The sequence below is a fragment of the Pseudophryne corroboree genome, chromosome 9 (assembly GCF_028390025.1).
Source record: "Pseudophryne corroboree isolate aPseCor3 chromosome 9, aPseCor3.hap2, whole genome shotgun sequence".
In the NCBI taxonomy this organism is placed as follows: domain Eukaryota; kingdom Metazoa; phylum Chordata; class Amphibia; order Anura; family Myobatrachidae; genus Pseudophryne; species Pseudophryne corroboree.
This window is the reverse complement of record NC_086452.1, coordinates 107,912,450-107,928,462: the sequence shown is the minus strand read 5'-3', so window position 1 is coordinate 107,928,462 and position 16,013 is coordinate 107,912,450. Positions and strand designations below refer to the sequence as shown.

The following is a 16,013-nucleotide window of genomic DNA, read 5'->3' as shown; positions in this document are numbered from 1 at the left end:
TGCTATATGTCTTTTGAGAACAGATTTGTATGTTCCATCTTTTTTGCTAAAAACTAGCAATTGGTGTCAGGAGCACAATAATATTACGGTGACACAGATTTTTTCCTATAACTGATTTTGACGTTCAATGCAGTAAATTCTCTTATTACTACAGAACTACAATTAGCAATTCCTTGCTCCTTGTTCTGCTTCTTTTTCCGTGGACTCTCATCTACGATCCACGAAACACAATACCATGAATATGGGACTTGTTGGATTGTGCCTAACGTAGAAAGCAGATCCACATAATTCTACCCACTTTACTTATTCACCCACTCTCCTTTCTCAGAAATATTTCTTTTCTTTACTAATTTCCTATATAGGTGCACTTTCATTGGTACACAGATCATATAAACTCTCTACTATCATACCACACTGACAAATGCCCGATCTCGTCCGATCTTGGAAGCCAAACAGCATTGGGCCGGGCTAGTACCTGGAGAGGAGACTTCCTGTGAATACCTGGTGTTGTAGAGCAGGATTCATTTTCCTCTCTATATGAGATGAGATGCCAACAGCAGTATCACCACTAAATCTTTTCTTTACAATTTTCTGTTTACTGTAATTTTACGTCCAGTTCTTCAATATATGCTATATCTGTCACCCATCTAGATTTCTATCGTCAGGTGACCAGATTCTCCAATTTTGAGTGGTCCTATTGGGACATACTTACTATCATCCTCGTGACCACTCCAAGGTCCCATTAATACAGACATTCTGTACTGGTCAGGGGAAACGGGGGTAAGACAACTGTGTGTCTACAACCTTTCCAATCACTTTTTGTGAATAAAAAAGACCAGAACATTTTTAATTTTCCTTCATAATTTCTTTATTTTCAATGGATCACTTAGAAGGGTAATCACGTTTTAATTGCATTAATTAAAGTTATGTATTAAATATTCTCTCTCAGATAATATAGGAAATTTCCTTGATTACATAAGAGTGCGCCCACACAAGAGCCTTCTCTCTCTCCCATTGCTAGTACAAGTACTTTCTGGCTCTGGGCGCACCACCAACTAGGACAATATTCACAATAAGAAGATTTTTTTCTCTCTCTAACGTCCTAGAGGATGCTGGGACTCCGTAAGGACCATGGGGATAGACGGGCTCCGCAGGAGACATGGGCACTTCAAGAAAGACTTTGGATCTGGGTGTGCACTGGCTCCTCCCTCTATGCCCCTCCTCCAGACCTCAGTTTGATACTGTGCCCAGTGGAGACTGGGTGCATTTCAGGGAGCTATCCTGAGTTTCCTGTAAAGAAAGTATTTTAGTTAGGTTTTTTATGTTCAGGGAGCCTGCTGGCAACATACTCCCTGCATCGAGGGACTGAGGAGAGAGAAACAGACCCACTTCTCTGAGTTTCAGGGCTCTGTTTCTTAGGCTACTGGACACCATTAGCTTCAGAGGGATCGGTACGCAGGTCTCACCCTCGCCGTCCGTCCCAGAGCCGCGCCGCCGTCCTCCTCGCAGAGCCGGAAGATAGAAGCCGGGTGAGTATGAGAGGAAAAGACTTCAGAGGCGGCAGAAGACAGCTTGATCTTCATAGAGGTAACGCACAGCAGTGAAGCTGTGCGCCATTGCTCCCATTCACCTCACACACATCGGTCACTGTAAGGGTGCAGGGCGCAGGGGGGGTGCCCTGGGCAGCAATATAAACCTCTCCGGTGGCAAATGTACATATATACATGTACAGCAGGGCACTGTACATGTATATAAAGAGCCCCCGTCATGTTTTTAAGAATTTGGAGCGGGACTTAGCACTCGCCAGCGCCATTTTTCTCCACAGCACCGCTGAGAGGAAGCTCCCCGGACTCTCCACTGCTTGATACCACAGTGAAAGAGGGTTTTAAAGTAGAGGGGGGGGGGGTACATAATTGGAGCATATACATACTTGAAAGGCGCTACAGGGTAAATATTCTGTGTTTTTTCCTGGGTCATATAGCGCTGGGGTGTGTGCTGGCATACTCTCTCTCTGTCTCTCCAAAGGGCCTGGTGGGGAATCTGTCTACAGAAAAGAGCTTCCCTGTGTGTGTGTGGTGTGTCGGTACACGTGTGTCGACATGTCTGAGGTTGAAGGCTCACCTAAGGAGGAGGGGGAGTGTATGAATGTAAGGTCTCCGTCGGCAGCGCCGACTCCTGACTGGATGGATATGTGGAATGTTTTAAGTGCTAATGTTAATTTATTGCACAAAAGATTAGACAAAGCTGAAGCTAGGGTACAGTCAGGGAGTCAACCCATGTCTGTCCCAATGTCGCCTGGACCTTCGGGGTCTCAGAAGCGCCCACTATCCCAAATAGTAGACACAGATACAGACACGGATTCAGACTCCAGTGTCGACTACGATGATGCAAAATTACAGCCAAAAGTGGCTAAATGTATTCGATATATGATTATTGCAATAAAAGATGTTTTGCATATCACAGAGGAACCCCCTGTCCCTGACACGAGGGTACACATGTATAAGGGAAAGAAACCTGAGGTCACCTTTCCCTCCTCACATGAGCTGAACGAATTATGCGAAAAAGCGTGGGAAACTCCAGACAAAAAACTGCAGATTCCCAAAAGGATTCTTATAGCGTATCCTTTCCCGCCAAAGGACAGAATACGGTGGGAATCCTCCCCTAGGGTAGACAAGGCTTTGACACGCTTATCAAAAAAGATAGCGCTCCCATCCCAAGATACGGCTACCCTCAAGGATCCTGCTGTTGACCGCAAGCAGGAGGTTACCTTGAAGTCCATTTACACACATTCTGGTACGTTACTCAGACCGGCAATTGCGTCGGCCTGGGTTTGTAGTGCTGTAGCAGCATGGACAGATTCCTTATCAGCGGATATTGAGACCCTTGATAAGGATACCATTTTAATGACCCTAGGGCATATAAAAGATGCTGTCTTATATATGAGGGATGCTCAAAGAGACATTAGTTTACTGGGTTCCAGAATAAACGCTATGTCTATTTCTGCTAGGCGAGTCTTATGGACCCGACAGTGGACAGGTGATGCTGACTCAAAGAGGCATATGGAGTTTTTGCCTTACAAGGGTGAGGAATTGTTTGGAGAGGGCCTCTCGGACCTCGTCTCCACAGCTAAGGCAGGTAAATCAAATTTTTTGCCTTATATTCCCTCACAATCTAAGAAAGCGCCTCATTATCAAATGCAGTCCTTTCGTTCAAATTAAAGCAAAAGAGTACGTGGATCGTCCTTTCTTGCCAGAGGTAAGGGCAGAGGGAAAAAGCTCCACAACACAGCTAGTTCCCAGGAACAGAAGTCCTCCCCGGCCTCTGCAAAATCCACCGCATGACGCTGGGGCTCCCCTGAGGGAGTCCGCTCCAGTGGGGGCACGTCTTCGACATTTCAGCCACATCTGGGTTCAATCACAGGTGGATCCCTGGGCAATAGAAATTGTTTCCCAGGGATACAAGCTGGAATTCGAAGAGGTGCCTCCTCACCGGTTTTTCAAATCGGCGCTACCGACTTCTCCCCTGGAAAGGGAGATAGTGTTACATGCGATTCACAAATTGTGTCTTCAACAAGTGGTGGTCGAGGTTCCCCTGCTTCAAAGAGGGAAGGGGTACTACTCAACTCTGTTTGTGGTCCCGAAACCGGACGGTTCGGTCAGACCCATTTTGAATTTAAAATCTCTGAACCTTTACTTAAAATGGTTCAAATTCAAAATGGAATCGCTCAGAGCGGTCATCGCCAGCCTGGAAGGGGGGGATTTTATGGTATCTCTGGACATAAAGGATGCATACCTGCATGTTCCCATATATCCTCCTCATCAGGCGTACCTGAGATTTGCGGTACAGGCAGGGCCGGACTGGGACTAAAAATAGGCCCTGGCATTTTTGAAGCACACAGGCCCACCTCTGTGACTCCTCCCCTTACTATTCCTGACTCCTCCCACTTATTAGTCTATGCTCTTACAAATAGAATTAATATTCTAACAACATACAAGCGTACATAATTCTCTATAAAAATACACACAACCAGTGATTGAAGTGGAAATTTTTAAGCGGAGGTATGGAAATGTGAAGTTTGTAATTAAGCGCGCTCCAGAAAGGGGGCGTGGCCACTCAAAAGGGGCGTGGCCTTCAGTGTAGTTTACCACACCATACACCCCTTATACGCATTATACACCACAATAGTAGGACCCCTTATACTATCTAGTACTGGTGCCTCTTTCACATTATACCACACAGTATAAGCCAAAATTTACATTATAGCACCCGGTATGAGCCGAAATTTACATTATATGCCCCCAATAGTGCAGTGCCAGATCCACAATTGCCCCCACAGTGCCAGGTATACAAATGCCCCCACAGTGCCAGGTATACAAATGCCCCCACAGTGCCAGGTATACAAATGCCCCACAGTGCCAGGTATACAAATGCCCCCACAGTGCCAGGTATACAAATGCCCCCACAGTGCCAGATACACAAATGCCCCCACAGTGCCAGATCCACAAATGCCCCCACAGTGCCAGGTATACAAATGCCCCCACAGTGCCAGGTATACAAATGCCCCCACAGTGCCAGATCCACAAATGCCCCCACAGTGCCAGGTATACAAATGCCCCCACAGTGCCAGATCCACAATTGCCCCCACAGTGTCAGATCCACAATTGCCCCCACAGTGTCAGGTTAATACCTGACACTGTGGGGGCAATTGTGGATCTGACACTGTGGGGGCAATTGTATACCTGACAGGTATACAAATGCCCCCACAGTGCCAGGTAAACAATTGCCCCCACAGTGCCAGGTATACAAATGCCCCACAGTGCCAGCCAATTGCCCCCACAGTGCCAGGTATACAAATGCCCCACAGTGCCAGCCAATTGCCCCCACAGTGCCAGGTATACAATTGCCCCCACAGCAGCCAGTGCTGCAGGTGCTTACCGCTGCTGCACTGCTGCTGCTGCTGCTCCTCCTCCGGGCTCCGGCTGTGAGGGACGGGTGAGTCAGGAGAGTAGAGCGCCCGCCAGAGCGGCTGTGTCTGGCGCGGCGGCGTATAGCGGACTTCGTTCAAACCAGCCGCCGGTTCGTGAGCCAATCAGAGCTCGCGGACCGGCGGCTTCTGATTGGCTGCCGGTCCGCGAGCTCTGATTGGCTCATGAACTTGCGGCTGGTTTGAAGTCCGCTATATGCGCCGTGCCAGACACAGCCGCGCTGGCGGGCGCTCTCCTCTACTGACAGCTGAGACACGCTGCCGCCGGACTGAGCGGCAGCGTGTCTCAGTGAGCGCTGGACCGGTCCACGTGGCCATCGGCTCTTCTGGCATTTGCCAGAAGTGCCAGATGGCCAGTCCGGCCCTGGGTACAGGATTGTCATTACCAATTTCAGACGTTGCCGTTTGGGCTCTCCACGGCCCCGAGAATTTTCACCAAGGTAATGGCGGAAATGATGGTGCTCCTGCGCAAGCAGGGTGTCACAATTATCCCGTACTTGGACGATCTCCTCATAAAAGCGAGATCACGGGAGAAGTTGCTGAACAGCGTATCACTTTCACTGAAGGTGTTACAGCGACACGGCTGGATTCTCAATATTTCATAGTCGCAGCTGAATCCTACGACTCGTCTGCCCTTCTTGGGCATGATTCTGGACACAACAGAAAAGGGTTTTTCTTCCGATAGAAAAAGCGCAGGAACTCATGACTCTAGTCAAGAACCTGTTGAAGCCAAAACAAGTGTCAGTACATCATTGCTCTCAAGTCCTAGGAAAAATGGTGGTGACGTACAAAGCCATTCCCTTCGGCAGGTTCCATGCAAGGACTTTCCAATGGGACCTATTGGACAAATGGTCTGGGTCACATCTGCAAATGCATCAGCGGATCACCCTGTCCCCCAGGGCCAGGGTATCTCTCCTGTGGTGGCTGCAGAGTGCTCACCTTCTAGAGGGCCGCAGGTTCGGCATTCAGGATTGGATCCTGGTGACCACGGACGCGGGCCTCCGAGGTTGGGGAGCAGTCACACAGGAAAGAAATTTCCAAGGCCTTTGGTCAAGTCAAGAGACTTGTATTCACATCAACATCCTGGAACTAAGGGCCATATACAACGCCCTACGTCAAGCGGAGACCTTACTTCGCGACCGACCAGTTCTGATCCAGTCAGACAACGTCACTGCAGTAGCTCATGTAAACCCGCCAGGGCGGCACAAGGAGCAGAGTGGCGATGGCGGAAGCCACCAGAATTCTTCGCTGGGCGGAGAATCATGTAAGCGCACTGTCAGCAGTGTTCATTCCAGGAGTGGACAACTGGGAAGCAGACTTCCTTAGCAGACACGACCTGCATCCGGGAGACTGGGGACTTCATCAGGAAGTCTTCGCACAGATTGCAAGTCGGTGGGGACTGCCCCAAATAGACATGATGGCGTCCCGTCTCAACAAAAAGCTACAAAGGTATTGCGCCAGGTCAAGAGATCCTCAGGCGGTAGCTGTGGACGCCCTAGTGACACTGTGGGTGTTCCAGTCGGTCTATGTATTTCCTCCTCTCCCTCTCATACCCAAGGTGTTGAGAATAATAAGAAAATGAGGAGTGAGAACAATACTCATTGTTCCGGATTGGCCACGAAGGACCTGGTATCCAGATCTGCAGGAAATGCTCACAGAAGATCCGTGGCCTCTTCCTCTAAGACAGGACCTGTTGCAACAGGGTCCCTGTCTGTTCCAAGACTTACCGCGGCTGCGTTTGATGGCATGGCGGTTGAACGCCGGATCCTAGCGGAAAAAGGTATTCCGGATAAGGTCATTCCTACGCTAATAAAGGCTAGGAAGGACGTGACATCTAAACATTATCACCGAATATGGCGAAAATATGTTTCTTGGTGTGAGGCCAGGAATGCTCCTACGGAAGAATTCCATCTAGGCCGTTTTCTTCACTTCCTACAAACTGGAGTGAATTTGTGCCTAAAATTAGGCTCCATTAAAGTTCAGATTTTGGCCTTATCCATTTTCTTTCAAAAGGAATTGGCCTCTCTACCTGAAGTACAGACTTTTGTGAAGGGAGTACTGCATATTCAGCCTCCTTTTGTACCTCCGGTGGCGCCTTGGGACCTTAACGTGGTGTTAAGTTTCCTTAAGTCACATTGGTTTGAACCACTTAGAACAGTGGAGTTGAAATATCTCACTTGGAAGGTAGTCATGTTGTTAGCCTTGGCTTCGGCTAGGCGAGTTTCCGAATTAGCGGCTTTATCACATAAAAGCCCCTATCTGGTTTTTCATATAGATAGAGCGGAATTGCGGACCCGTCCTCAATTCCTAGCTAAGGTGGTTTCATCCTTTCATATGAACCAACATATTGTCGTGCCTGTGGCTACACGTGACTTGGAGGATTCCGAGTCCCTTGATGTGGTCAGGGCTTTAAAAATTTACGTGGCAAGAACGGCTAGGATCAAAAAAACAGAAGCACTGTTTGTCCTGTATGCAGCCAACAAGGTCGGCGGCCCTGCTTCAAAGCAGACTATTGCTCGCTGGATCTGTAACACGATTCAGCAGGCGCATTCTACGGCAGGATTGCCGTTACCAAAATCGGTTAAGGCCCATTCCACCAGGAAGGTGGGCTCGTCTTGGGCGGCTGCCCGAGGGGTCTCGGCACTACAGCTGTGTCGAGCTGCTACTTGGTCGGGGTCAAACACCTTTGCAAAATTCTATAAAAAAGATAGGATTGAGACAGCGCTTTTTACTTTGAAAAATGTATATTTATATATAAAACATATTATTTTTTAATATCACATATGAATACCGGCCAGTATCCTTATTTAAAACAATTAATTATACAACTAAAAATAACAAACTGACAGCGAGAAAAACACACTTAGTATTTCTTATGGCTACCAATTTCAACACTCTATTAGCTATAACACAATTTGCCTATAAATTAGTCTATCCTCTATGGAGACAATTTAATAGGTATATTTATCCAAGTTGCAGTCCCACTGTAATTATTTCCAATACAGTTCTCATAAATGCAGCATGCAAGTAATCAATCAGATTGAATCAAACAGTCCTGTAAGCATGCTCAGGAACTAGTGAAATATTAATTTGTGTTAGTAAAAAGCAGATTCTCCAAAGCAGTGATGAAATGGGATTATGGCTTGATAGTATGGGTTAGAGGAAGCCGCCGAGGCTAATGAGGAGGCGGAGAAACGCGTTTGTCATGTGCAGAAACACCTTGGGAGAGAAAGTACTCCTGCAGCATTGTTTGAAAGCCGGCCGGCTGTATTCAAATACACCCCAGTGCTAAGGGGAAAAAACGGACTCCACACAGCAGCTTTGGAGCACAAGCAAGGCTCCTCAAGTGAGAGAAGTTGCTGGTGAGAGGTAATTGGTGCTTTGCATGGTGCACCTAAAAGAACTGCTACATAAGAACACCAGTTATTTAGTGTATTGTTCTAAAAATATTGGGAAGTTCTAACCCATACTAACAAGCCATAATCCCATTTCATCACTGCTTTGGAGAATCTGCTTTTTACTAGAGATGTGCACTTGAAATTTTTCGGGTTTTGTGTTTTGGTTTTGGGTTCGGTTCCGCGGCCGTGTTTTGGGTTCGACCGCGTTTTGGCAAAACCTCACCGAATTTTTTTTGTCGGATTCGGGTGTGTTTTGGATTCGGGTGTTTTTTTCAAAAAACACTAAAAAACAGCTTAAATCATAGAATTTGGGGGTCATTTTGATCCCAAAGTATTATTAACCTCAAAAACCATAATTTCCACTCATTTTCAGTCTATTCTGAATACCTCACAATATTATTTTTAGTCCTAAAATTTGCACCGAGGTCGCTGGATGACTAAGCTAAGCGACCCTAGTGGCCGACACAAACACCTGGCCCATCTAGGAGTGGCACTGCAGTGTCACGCAGGATGTCCCTTCCAAAAAACCCTCCCCAAACAGCACATGACGCAAAGAAAAAAAGAGGCGCAATGAGGTAGCTGTGTGAGTAAGATAAGCGACCCTAGTGGTCGACACAAACACCGGGCCCATCTAGGAGTGGCACTGCAGTGTCACGCAGGATGGCCCTTCCAAAAAACACTCCCCAAACAGCACATGACGCAAATAAAAATGAAAGAAAAAAGAGGTGCAAGATGGAATTGTCCTTGGGCCCTCCCACCCACCCTTATGTTGTATAAACAGGACATGCACACTTTAACCAACCCATCATTTCAGTGACAGGGTCTGCCACACGACTGTGACTGAAATGACGGGTTGGTTTGGACCCCCACCTAAAAAGAAGCAATTAATCTCTCCTTGCACAAACTGGCTCTACAGAGGCAAGATGTCCACCTCATCATCATCCTCCGATATATCACCGTGTACATCCCCCTCCTCACAGATTATCAATTCGTCCCCACTGGAATCCACCATCTCAGCTCCCTGTGTACTTTGTGGAGGCAATTGCTGCTGGTCAATGTCTCCACGGAGGAATTGATTATAATTCATTTTAATGAACATCATCTTCTCCACATTTTCTGGATGTAACCTCGTACGCCGATTGCTGACAAGGTGAGCGGCGGCACTAAACACTCTTTCGGAGTACACACTTGTGGGAGGGCAACTTAGGTAGAATAAAGCCAGTTTGTGCAAGGGCCTCCAAATTGCCTCTTTTTCCTGCCAGTATAAGTACGGACTGTGTGACGTGCCTACTTGGATGCGGTCACTCATATAATCCTCCACCATTCTTTCAATGGTGAGAGAATCATATGCAGTGACAGTAGACAACATGTCCGTAATCGTTGTCAGGTCCTTCAGTCCGGACCAGATGTCAGCATCAGCAGTCGCTCCAGACTGCCCTGCATCACCGCCAGCGGGTAGGCTCGGAATTCTGAGCCTTTTCCTCGCACCCCCAGTTGCGGGAGAATGTGAAGGAGGAGATGTTGACAGGTCGCGTTCCGCTTGACTTGACAATTTTCTCACCAGCAGGTCTTTGAAACCCAGCAGACTTGTGTCTGCCGGAAAGAGAGATCCAAGGTAGGCTTTAAATCTAGGATCGAGCATGGTGGCCAAAATGTAGTGCTCTGATTTCAACAGATTGACCACCCGTGAATCCTTGTTAAGCGAATTAAGGGCTCCATCCACAAGTCCCACATGCCTAGCGGAATCGCTCTGTGTTAGCTCCTCCTTCAATGTCTCCAGCTTCTTCTGCAAAAGCCTGATGAGGGGAATGACCTGACTCAGGCTGGCAGTGTCTGAACTGACTTCACGTGTGGCAAGTTCAAAGGGCATCAGAACCTTGCACAATGTTGAAATCATTCTCCACTGCGCTTGAGACAGGTGCATTCCACCTCCTATATCGTGCTGAATTGTATAGGCTTGAATGGCCTTTTGCTGCTCCTCCAACCTCTGAAGCATATAGAGGGTTGAATTCCACCTCGTTACCACTTCTTGCTTCAGATGATGGCAGGGCAGGTTCAGTTGTTTTTGGTGGTGCTCCAGTCTTCTGTACGTGGTGCCTGTACGCCGAAAGTGTCCCGCAATTCTTCTGGCCACCGACAGCATCTCTTGCACACCCCTGTCGTTTTTTAAAAAATTCTGCACCACCAAATTCAAGGTATGTGCAAAACATGGGACGTGCTGGAATTTGCCCATATTTAATGCACACACAATATTGCTGGCGTTGTCCGATGCCACAAATCCACAGGAGAGTCCAATTGGGGTAAGCCATTCCGCGATGATCTTCCTCAGTTGCCGTAAGAGGTTTTCAGCTGTGTGCGTATTCTGGAAAGCGGTGATACAAAGCGTAGCCTGCCTAGGAAAGAGTTGGCGTTTGCGAGATGCTGCTACTGGTGCCGCCGCTGCTGTTCTTGCGGCGGGAGTCCATACATCTACCCAGTGGGCTGTCACAGTCATATAGTCCTGACCCTGCCCTGCTCCACTTGTCCACATGTCCGTGGTTAAGTGGACATTGGGTACAACTGCATTTTTTAGGACACTGGTGAGTCTTTTTCTGACGTCCGTGTACATTCTCGGTATCGCCTGCCTAGAGAAGTGGAACCTAGATGGTATTTGGTAACGGGGGCACACTGCCTCAATAAATTGTCTAGTTCCCTGTGAACTAACGGCGGATACCGGACGCACGTCTAACACCAACATAGTTGTCAAGGCCTCAGTTATCCGCTTTGCAGCAGGATGACTGCTGTGATATTTCATCTTCCTCGCAAAGGACTGTTGGACAGTCAATTGCTTACTGGAAGTAGTACAAGTGGGCTTACGACTTCCCCTCTGGGATGACGATCGACTCCCAGCAGCAACAACAGCAGCGCCAGCAGCAGTAGGCATTACACTCAAGGATGCATCGGAGGAATCCCATGCAGGAGAGGACTCGTCAGAATTGCCAGTGACATGGCCTGCAGGACTATTGGCATTCCTGGGTAAGGAGGAAATTGACACTGAGGGAGTTGGTGGGGTGGTTTGCGTGAGCTTGGTTACAAGAGGAAGGGATTTACTGGTCAGTGGACTGCTTCCGCTGTCACCCAAAGTTTTTGAACTTGTCACTGACTTATTATGAATGCGCTGCAGGTGACGTATAAGGGAGGATGTTCCGAGGTGGTTAACGTCCTTACCCCTACTTATTACAGCTTGACAAAGGCAACACACGGCTTGACAAATGTTGTCCGCATTTCTGGTGAAATACTTCCACACCGAAGAGCTGATTTTTTTGGTATTTTCACCAGGCATGTCAACGGCCCTATTCCTCCCACGGACAACAGGTGTCTCCCCGGGTGCCTGACTTAAACAAACCACCTCACCATCAGAATCCTCCTGGTCAATTTCCTCCCCAGCGCCAGCAACACCCATATCCTCCTCATCCTGGTGTACTTCAACACTGACATCTTCAATCTGACTATCAGGAACTGGACTGCGGGTGCTCCTTCCAGCACTTGCAGGGGGCGTGCAAATGGTGGAAGGCGCATGCTCTTCACGTCCAGTGTTGGGAAGGTCAGGCATCGCAACCGACACAATTGGACTCTCCTTGTGGATTTGGGATTTCGAAGAACGCACAGTTCTTTGCGGTGCTTTTGCCAGCTTGAGTCTTTTCATTTTTCTAGCGAGAGGCTGAGTGCTTCCATCCTCATGTGAAGCTGAACCACTAGCCATGAACATAGGCCAGGGCCTCAGCCGTTCCTTGCCACTCCGTGTGGTAAATGGCATATTGGCAAGTTTACGCTTCTCCTCCGACAATTTTATTTTAGGTTTTGGAGTCCTTTTTTTACTGATATTTGGTGTTTTGGATTTTACATGCTCTGTACTATGACATTGGGCATCGGCCTTGGCAGACAACGTTGCTGGCATTTCATCGTCTCGGCCATGACTAGTGGCAGCAGCTTCAGCACGAGGTGGAAGTGGATCTTGATCTTTCCCTAATTTTGGAACCTCAACATTTTTGTTCTCCATATTTTAATAGGCACAACTAAAAGGCACCTCAGGTAAACAATGGAGATGGATGGATACTAGTATACTTATGGATGGACTGCCGATTGCCGACACAGAGGTAGCTACAGCCGTGGACTACCGTACTGTGTCTGCTGCTAATATAGACTGGATGATAATGAGATGAAATCAATATATATGTATATATAATATCACTAGTACTGCAGCCGGACAGGTATATATATTTATTATGTAATGACTGATGACGGACCTGCTGGACACTGTCAGCTCAGCAGCACCGCAGACTGCTACAGTAAGCTACTATGGTAGTATGTATAAAGAAGAAAGAAAAAAAAAACAACCACGGGTAGGTGGTATACAATTATGGATGGACTGCCGAGTGCCGACACAGAGGTAGCTACAGCCGTGGACTAACGTACTGTGTCTGCTGATAATATAGACTGGATGATAATGAGATGAAATCAATATATATGTATATATAATATCACTAGTACTGCAGCCGGACAGGTATATATATTATATATTTATTATGTAATGACTGATGACGGACCTGCTGGACACTGTCAGCTCAGCAGCACCGCAGACTGCTACAGTAAGCTACTATAGTAGTATGTATAAAGAAGAAAGAAAAAAAAAAAAAACACGGGTAGGTGGTATACAATTATGGATGGACTGCCGAGTGCCGACACAGAGGTAGCTACAGCCGTGGACTAACGTACTGTGTCTGCTGATAATATAGACTGGATGATAATGAGATGAAATCAATATATATGTATATATAATATCACTAGTACTGCAGCCGGACAGGTATATATTATATATTTATTATGTAATGACTGATGACGGACCTGCTGGACACTGTCAGCTCAGCAGCACCGCAGACTGCTACAGTAAGCTACTATAGTAGTATGTATAAAGAAGAAAGAAAAAAAAAACAACCACGGGTAGGTGGTATACAATTATGGATGGACTGCCGAGTGCCGACACAGAGGTAGCTACAGCCGTGGACTAACGTACTGTGTCTGCTGATAATATAGACTGGATGATAATGAGATGAAATCAATATATATGTATATATAATATCACTAGTACTGCAGCCGGACAGGTATATATATTATATATTTATTATGTAATGACTGATGACGGACCTGCTGGACACTGTCAGCTCAGCAGCACCGCAGACTGCTACAGTAAGCTACTATAGTAGTATGTATAAAGAAGAAAGAAAAAAACAACAACCACGGGTAGGTGGTATACAATTATGGATGGACTGCCGAGTGCCGACACAGAGGTAGCTACAGCCGTGGACTAACGTACTGTGTCTGCTGATAATATAGACTGGATGATAATGAGATGAAATCAATATATATGTATATATAATATCACTAGTACTGCAGCCGGACAGGTATATATATTATATATTTATTATGTAATGACTGATGACGGACCTGCTGGACACTGTCAGCTCAGCAGCACCGCAGACTGCTACAGTAAGCTACTATAGTAGTATGTATAAAGAAGAAAGAAAAAAAAAAAAAACACGGGTAGGTGCTAGGTGGTATACAATATTATATATATATTATATACAATTATATATATATATATATATATATATATATATATATAATATATATTAAACTCATAAACTGGTGGTGATTATTAAACTGGTGGTCAGGTCACTGGTCACACTATCAGCAACTTGCAAGTAGTACTCCTGAGTCCTAAGCAGACAATCACAATATATATTATACTGGTGGTCAGTGTGGTCACAAACAATGGCAGTGTGGCTGGCACTCTGGCAGCAAAAGTGTGCACTGTACGTTATATGTACTCCTGAGTCCTGAGTCCTGCTCTCAGACTCTAACTGCTCCCCACTGTCAGTGTCTCCCCCACAAGTCAGATAATACAGTCACACTATCTCTCTCTATCACTTCAGCAAGTACTAGTAGTAGTAGTACTCCTCCTAATGCTCCCCAAATTACTACTGTGTCTCTCTCTGTCTCACTCTCTTCTCGAATCTCTATAAACGGAGAGGACGCCAGCCACGTCCTCTCCCTATGATTCTCAATGCACGTGTGAAAAATGGCGGCGACGCGCGGCTCCTTATATAGAATCCGAGTATCGCGATAGAATCCGAGCCTCGCGAGAATCCGACAGCGTGATGATGACGTTCGGGCGCGCTCGGGTTAACCGAGCAAGGCGGGAAGATCCGAGTCGCTCGGACCCGTGTAAAAAAACATGAAGTTCGGGCGGGTTCGGATTCCGAGGAACCGAACCCGCTCATCTCTACTTTTTACTAACACAAATTAATATTTCACTAGTTCCTGAGCATGCTTACAGGACTGTTTGATTCAATCTGATTGATTACTTGCATGCTGCATTTATGAGAACTGTGTTGGAAATAATTACAGTGGGACTGCAACTTGGATAAATATACCTATTAAATTGTCTCCATAGAGGATAGACTAATTTATAGGCAAATTGTGTTATAGCTAATAGAGTGTTGAAATTGGTAGCCATAAGAAATACTAAGTGTGTTTTTCTCGCTGTCAGTTTGTTATTTTTAGTTGTATAATTAATTGTTTTAAATAAGGATACTGGCCGGTATTCATATGTGATATTAAAAAATAATATGTTTTATATATAAATATACATTTTTCAAAGTAAAAAGCGCTGTCTCAATCCTTTCTTTTTTGTTTGCTTTTAAATTTGGGGTACTTGGAACTTAATCCCCGAGACTAGCTGCAAATTACTTTGAAGATATTGGCGCCAGGTGTATCTATTTTTTTGTCAAAATTCTATAAGTTTGATACCCTGGCTGAGGAGGACCTCCTGTTTGCTCAATCGGTGCTGCAGAGTCATCCGCACTCTCCCGCCCATTTGGGAGCTTTGGTATAATCCCCATGGTCCTTACAGAGTCCCAGCATCCTCTAGGACATTAGAGAAAATAAGATTTTAAACCTACCGGTAAATCTTTTTCTCGTAGTCCGTAGAGGATGCTGGGTGCCCATCCCAAGTGCGGACTTCTTCTGCAAGACTTGTATATAGTTTTGCTTACATAAGGGTTATGTTATAGTTTTTATCCGTCTTGGACTGATGCTATGTTGTTTTCATACTGTTAACTGGTTAGTATATCACAAGTTATACGGTGTGATTGGTGTGGCTGGTATGAATATTGCCCTTGGATTAACAAAAATCCTTTCCTCGTACTGTCCGTCTCCTCTGGGCACAGTTTCTCTAACTGAGGTCTGGAGGAGGGGCATAGAGGGAGGAGCCAGTGCACACCCAGATCCAAAGTCTTTCTTGAAGTGCCCATGTCTCCTGCGGAGCCCGTCTATCCCCATGGTCCTTACGGAGTCCCAGCATCCTCTACGGACTACGAGAAAAAGATTTACCGGTAGGTTTAAAATCTTATTTTTTCTTCTTCCCAACTGTTAGGGGTGCAATTGTCCGAATTTGGTATTTTACATTTATGATCACATTACCTTAGACCTGTGCCCGATCGCCCCTCGTCTAGTCACAACTTGACACAGACACCAGCAGCGCTGCGGATTGGTGAGAAGCTTGACATGTGACCTTATTCAACATGGCTGCG

General features: G+C 46.3%; 1 pseudogene; it reads left to right on the top strand.

The window, feature by feature from the left end:
• The first annotated feature begins 396 nt into the window (after window positions 1-396).
• LOC134964159 (5S ribosomal RNA) lies at window positions 397-516 on the top strand (annotated as a pseudogene).
• Window positions 517-16,013: the final 15,497 nt, after the last annotated feature.